The sequence below is a fragment of the Spermophilus citellus genome (assembly GCF_964194105.1).
Source record: "Spermophilus citellus genome assembly, chromosome: 6".
Taxonomy (NCBI): Eukaryota; Metazoa; Chordata; class Mammalia; order Rodentia; family Sciuridae; genus Spermophilus; species Spermophilus citellus.
In genome coordinates this window covers 138,656,773-138,663,928 of record NC_138187.1, presented here as the reverse complement: position 1 = coordinate 138,663,928, position 7,156 = coordinate 138,656,773, and positions in this window count along the sequence as shown.

Below are 7,156 nucleotides of genomic sequence, written 5' to 3'. Positions count from 1 at the left end.
ATTGCAAATTAAAACTATACTGAGATTTCATCTTACTCCAGTCAGAATGGCAATTATCAAGAATACAAGTAACAATTCTTACAGTGGAAGAATCTTTCTTGGCAAGAATGTGGGGAATAAATTTCACTCATACATTGCTGGTGGGACTGCAAATTGGTGCAACTGCTCTGGAAAGCAGGATGCAGATTTCTTAGAAAACTTGAAACAGAAGCACCATTTGACCTACTCCTTGATATTTACCCAAAGGACTTAAAATCAGCACACTACAGTGTTGCAGGCACATCAATGTTTATAGCAGCTCAATTCACAATAGAAAATCTATGAAACCAGCCTAGGTACACTTCAACATTTGAATGGATAAAGAAAATGTGGTATATATACACAATGCATATTACTCAGCCATAAATAAGAATGAACTATGATATTTGCTGATAAATGGATGGAACTGGAAAGTATAATGCTAAGTTAAATAAGCCAATCCCCCCAAATCCAAAATCCTGATGTTCTCTGTTATATGTTGATGCTAACCCACAACAAGGGAGGGTAGAGAGGGGAAGAATATAAGTTCATTGGATTAGACAAAGGAAAATAAAGGGAAGAGACGAGGAATGGGAATAGAAAAGACAGTAGAATGAATCAGACAGAACTTTCCTTTGCTCATAAATGAAAACATGACCAGTGTAATTCCACATTATGTACAACCACAAGAATAGGATCTTTGTTGGAATGGGTTGTACTCCATGTATATATAATATGTCAAAATACACTCTACTGTCATATATATCTACAAACAACAAATAAAAAAAAGAAATTGCAATGTCAAGTAGAAGAAGAATTAGAGTATATTCTTATTACCAGTTTATTTTTAGGTGATCCTGACTCTTACAGTGGAAGAATCTTTCTGAACATAACTCATATTGGACCCAGCTATCCACACTTTGTTCATATCTTCTGCAATGAGTTAGATAATCAACCCTCAGGCTTGTGATCTCTGTGCTGATCACCTCTGCCGCTGTGTGATTATAGCCATAGACAACATGCATCTGAATAAATATGGCTGTGCTCCAATAAAACTTCCATTATGGGCTCTGAAATTTGAATGACATGGAATATTTTTCTACATAAAATTTTCAACAATTAAAATATAAAAAAAAAATTCTTAGTTTTCAAATACGTGGCTCTTCACAGTAGAAGAGCACAGTTTATAGTCCTCATGTTTTACCTTGCCCTAGATTCCTATAGACCGTATTATTCTAGTGATTTGATTTTATCTCTAGTATCACAACTGGAATGATCATTTCTAAGTAAACCACTAATCTGATTATATCACTTCTGTATTGGTCAGATAAAAAGAACCAATGGAAGATTGTGTGTGTGTGTGTGTGTGTGTGTGTGTGTGTGTAATCATACACATATGTATAATGGAAATTGGTTCATGTGATTATGAAGGATGAGAAATCCTGTGATCTGCATTCTCCAAGCTACAATGCTCCAATGCCCCAGGCAAGAAAAGATGGACGCACCAGGTAGCTCAAACTGACCAATTTCACCCTTTCTGTCTTTCAGTTTGGGGGGGGGGGTTGGTGGGGGGTGTTCTCAAAGGATTGAAATAAGCCCATCCACTTTGGTGAGGAGACTCTTTTTTTTTAATTATGTAAAAATTGAATTTACTGTTATATGCAACAAAAAGGAACCAATAGTTAAAAAAATAAAAATCAGATTCAAAACATACAGACCAAATTAGTGAGGCACAAACACTTTTTTCCCTTGTAACAGATGACAGCGTATAGACAATATATGGCCAGCTGTTCATGGAGTCTAATAAGTATTGTTTTAGTTTTTTGCTTTTATTTTTTTAACATGAGAAAAGAAATTGGACTTGTGCCCATGATTAGACATTGCATCGAGGAATAAATTATTTTGTATTTAGAACGTTCTTGAAAAGCTTAAAGTAGACAGGTCAAAATTAGTGACAATACCAACAGTGCCGCTGCGATGTTGTTCCCGTTGGAATTTCTTTTTTTTTTTCTTTTTTTTTATTGGTTGTTCACAACATTACAAAGCTCTTGACATATCATATTTCATACATTAGATTGAAGTGGGTTATGAACTCCCAATTTTACCCCAAATGCAGATTGCAGAATCACGTCGGTTACACATCCACAATTTTACATAATGCCCTATTAGTAATTGTTGTATTCTGCTACCTTTCCTATCCCCTACTATCCCCCCTCCCCTCCCCTCCCCTCTTCTCTCTCTACCCCATCTACTGTAATTCATTTCTCTCCTTGTTTATTTTCCCATTCCCCGGTGAGGAGACTCTTTATGCAGTCTACTAGTTCAAATGTTAATCTGTACCAGAAACATTCTCACAGGCAGGAACAAAAAGAGTATTTTACCAGCTTTCTGGATATCCCTTAGCCCAGTCAAGATGACACAAAAGTTATCCATCAAAACTCCCCTCCTTATGATGCTGTCTTGACTCTCCAAACTCATTGGCATGAGAGTTCATGTCACAAATGCTGCATTGTCTTCTTTATCAGACATGCCTTTTAATACTTCATTTCAGCACTGCTTGGTAAAGCCAGTCCCACTTATCTGCTGGTTCCACAAATACATCCATATAGTCTGCTCTCTCCAAGCCTTTGAATGCTTTTTTTTTTTTTTTCCAGACCTCTCAGCCTTTTGCTACTGGGCATACTTTTACTTATGCTTAAAAGTTCACTTAAAATGACCTTATTCTATAAATTTGTCTCTGAATTTTTAGGCAGAATTAATCACTTTCTCATTTATAGTATTTTGAACATTAAAAAATAGTTATATTTCCAGATTATAATTCATTATGTTCATGGCTGTCTACACCAACTTAATATAAGCTCTTGATGTAAGAGGCTGGATTAATCCATATGTGTTTCCCCAAATCTAGTATATATTTGGGACTTAACAAATGATGTTTGAACGCTACAACAAAGGAATTATAATTGAATGCTCATATTGGCCACACTGTACACACAAAGAATGTGTTTTTAGGGAAGTAAATGATACATAGACCACTTTCAGAAAATAAATAATATATGAATTTATCTTTTTGCAAAGCAAGGAATAATTTGACAAAAAAATGTGCTCTGAAATTTGTTCATTTTGAATTTTTTTCATACTGGGTTTGAATTTTTAAGGTATAATTTCATTTGTCAAAAAAACATCAAGTTTTTTGTTGTTGTTGTTGTTGTTGTTTTTTAAGAAAAACAGCAATGTGTGCCGGTAGTTTCTATTACCACTTATATGTAAACCCAGTAAGATTAAAAATCGAGACCTGAGATTTTGAGAGTTTCTTTCTAATAAAAAGCACTTGGGCACAGAAATGCTCTCAGACCTCCAAATGTCCTAGGGATGCTAATGGTGAAAGTGCTTCAGGCAGCTATAGATCCAAACTCTGAGCCTCCATCTACTCTCTTCAGTCTCCCAATTCGTACATCTTCTTTTGTACAAAAGGACAGATAAATTTATTTATAGATATAAGTGTAGTTCATGGGAAGAAAGCCACAGCACGTGTATTTGATAAAAAGCTTCCTGGAGATTCTGGTCTTGTGTGCCCTGTGATTATTCACCTGGGAAGGCAAGCCGGGCTTTCTGAACAGGGTCAGCACATGGATCCCTTTGTACTTTTTTGCCCTCCCTTCAGGCATGATGCTCAGACAAGTTCAATGCAGTCATTATTTATAGCAAGGTATAAGAAAAAAAATCCTATAGGGAGTTAAATGTTTTAGTCCACAGAGGATTTTTAGAAATTAAAATTGATGTCACAAATGACAACTGCTCAGAAATGGTCATATTCTTTTCTTAGTAGTGTCACAATGATTTATGATGTAAACTGATTTTTCCACATGGTCTCTCCTACTTGAATCTCATATACTGTTACTGTTTCTATTTCTCTATTGTGGTACCCATAATTGAATAAGGAGAGGGAGCAAAAAGGCCTCAGCTGTTTTAATTTCTGACTAGGGACAGAGATAACTAGGACCAGGGCTGCTTCTGGAACTTACTGGAACTCTGTCAGTTTTTAAAATGTCTTTACTCAAAAGACATTTAGGTTGAATAAAGTTCATATATACCAGTACAGAAATCAAATAATTTCTTTATCTTATTATGGGATGATTTATCATATTTGTGCTTTCCATAGAACTCTGGAAATTATCTCTCAAATTTGTGCAGGACTCAGTAACAGAAACATGCTCATTTTTTAATATATTCAATGATTTTATGGTAGGCCTTTTATTCAGCAGGTACTTTTATGTGCTAAAATGTACAATGACTTGTCTCATTGATTTCATTGTTATTGTTTTAAATTTAAAATCCGGTTAAGGATACTCAAGCCTGTCATGGATTCTTTTTTTATGTTTTTATTAGCGTGTTATAGTTGTACATAGTAGTGGGGTTCATTCATTTCAACACAATCATACATGCATGGAATATAATTTGCTCTACTTCAGTCCTCAGTACTTCCCTTTTCTCTTCCCTCCTCCCTTCCCCTGGTCCTCTTTCTCTATTCTACTGGTCTTCCATGTATTTATTTTGTTTTTTAAACTAGTGCTTTATAGCTATAAAATTGCAATTCACTGTGGCAAATTCATATATGTACACAGCATAATTTGGTCAATGTCATTCCACTATTCTCTGTTCCCCACCCGTCTTCCCTCTCAATCAATTCTCCTGCTCTGCTGCACTGATCTACCTTATATTTTCATGGGATTTCCCCCTCTTTATCCCCACCCCCACCTTATTTTGGTCTAACTTTTGCAAATGAGAGAAAACACTTGGCCCTTGATTTTTTGAATCTGGCTTATTTCACTTAGTATGATGTTCTCCAGTGCCATTCATTTACCAGCAAATGACATAATTTCCATCTTCTTTATAGCTGAGTAAAACTGTATTGTGCACATACATTGCATTATCTTACTTAATTTTTTTTTCTTGAGGTCAGTAGTGGGCATTTGCTCTTCTTAGTTACCTGCATCTAATTCCCCTTTATTTGATAGCAGCATCCTAAATACTTTGGAAAGGCACTTGCCTATTTGGTGTAGTGTTGTAGTATTACATTGCATGTCAAGGAGCACCACCTTACCCTACGTTGGCCACTCTATCTCTCCCTGGACTTCGATAGAAACATGGGGAAAATTATTGGAACTCACTCATTTGACTGGTATTATTTTGATGAAATTATGAGTGGCTCTTATTGCCCTGACTCTTCACCACCACAGTTTTCATGAATTCTTATCTGTTCTACGAGGCATTGAGTATTCTTCCAGTGAATTGTTTTATTAAGGTAACCTGTTACTTATAATCTAAGAACTAAAAGTTTTTAGACCTGTATCTAGCCAAGGAAAATATTTATCAGAAAGGGGCTAAAAGCATGCAATGGAGGAAGGATAGCATCTTCAACAAATGGTGCTGGGAAAATTGGAAATCCATATGCAACAAAATGAAATTGAATCCCTTTCTCTCGCCATCCACAAAAATTAAATCAAAATGGATCAGGGAGCTAGATATCAAATCAGAGACACTGCGTCTGATAGAAGAAAAAGTTGGCTATGATCTACAAATTGTGGGGTCGGGCTCCAAATTCCTTAATAGGACACCCATAGCCCAAGAGTTAACAACCAGAATAAACAAATGGGACTTACTTAAACTAAAAAGTTTTTTCTCAGCAAGAGAAACAATAAAAGAGGTAAATAGAGAGCCTACATCCTGGGAACAAATCTTTACCCCCCACACCTCTGATAGAGCCCTAATATCCAGAATGTACAAAGAACTCAAAAAATTAAATAATAAGATAACAAATAACCCAATTAACAAATGGGCCAAGGACCTCAACAGACACTTCTCAGAGGAGGACATACAATCAATCAACAAGTTCATGAAAAAATGCTCACCATCTCTAGCAATCAGAGAAATGCAAATCAAAACCACCCTAAGATACCATCTCACTCCAGTAAGATTGGCAGCCATTATGAAGTCAAACAACAACAAGTGTTGGCGGGGATGTGGGGAAAAAGGTACACTTGTACACTGCTGGTGGGGCTGCAAAATGGTGAGGCCAATTTGGAAAGCAGTATGGAGATTCCTGGGAAAGCTGGGAATGGAACCACCATTTGACCCAGCTATTGCACTTCTCGGACTATTCCCTGAGGACCTTAAAAGAGCGCACTATAGGGATACGGCTGCATCAATGATTATAGCGGCACAATTCACAATAGCTAGACTGTGGAACCAACCTAGATGCCCTTCAATAGATGAATGGATAAAGAAAATGTGGCATCTATACACAATGGAATATTATGCAGCACTAAGAAATGACAAAATCATAGAATTTGCAGGGAAATGGATGGCATTAGAGCAGATTATGCTAAGTGAAGCTAGCCAAGCCCTAAAAAACAAATGCCAAATGTCTGCTTTGATATAAAGAGAACAACTAAGAACAGAACAGGAAGGAAGAGCATGTGGAAAAGACTACAGATAACAAAGACGAATGGGGGGAGAGAAACGGAGAGAGAAGGGAAAGCATATGGAAATGGTAGGAGACCTTCAAGGATACATAAAATTACAAGAGGCTATGAGGGGCAAGGGGGAGGGAAAAAAAGGGAGAGAATTGAACAACAGCAGGGGAGATAGAGAGGGAAGATGGGAGGGGAGGGGAGGGGAGGGGTGATAGTAGGGGTTAGGAAAGGGAGCAGAATACAACAGACACTAATATGGCATTATGTAAAAATGTGAATATGTAACAGATGTGATTCTGCAATCTATATTTGGGGTGAAAATGGGAGTTCAAAACACAATTTGAGTCTAATGTATGAAAGATGATATATCATGAGCTATGTAATGCTTTAAATAATCAATAAAAAATTAAAAAAAAAAAAAAGAAAATATTTATCAGGAGTTAATACCTTTCAACTGCTCACATCCTGTTGGAAATGAACATTTGTAAATATAAGAAGGAGCCTGCAGCTCAATGCAGCTTGGTTACTGGGACATAATGCCAGTTTGGGAGAAACTTGAACTTCTGCTTGTCAATCAATTGCTTTGTTTTGTCTTTCTCGGCTAGTCACTAAGGAACTTCATACTGCAGGCTCAGTCCTATAGATGTGGCTTTTACCAAAGC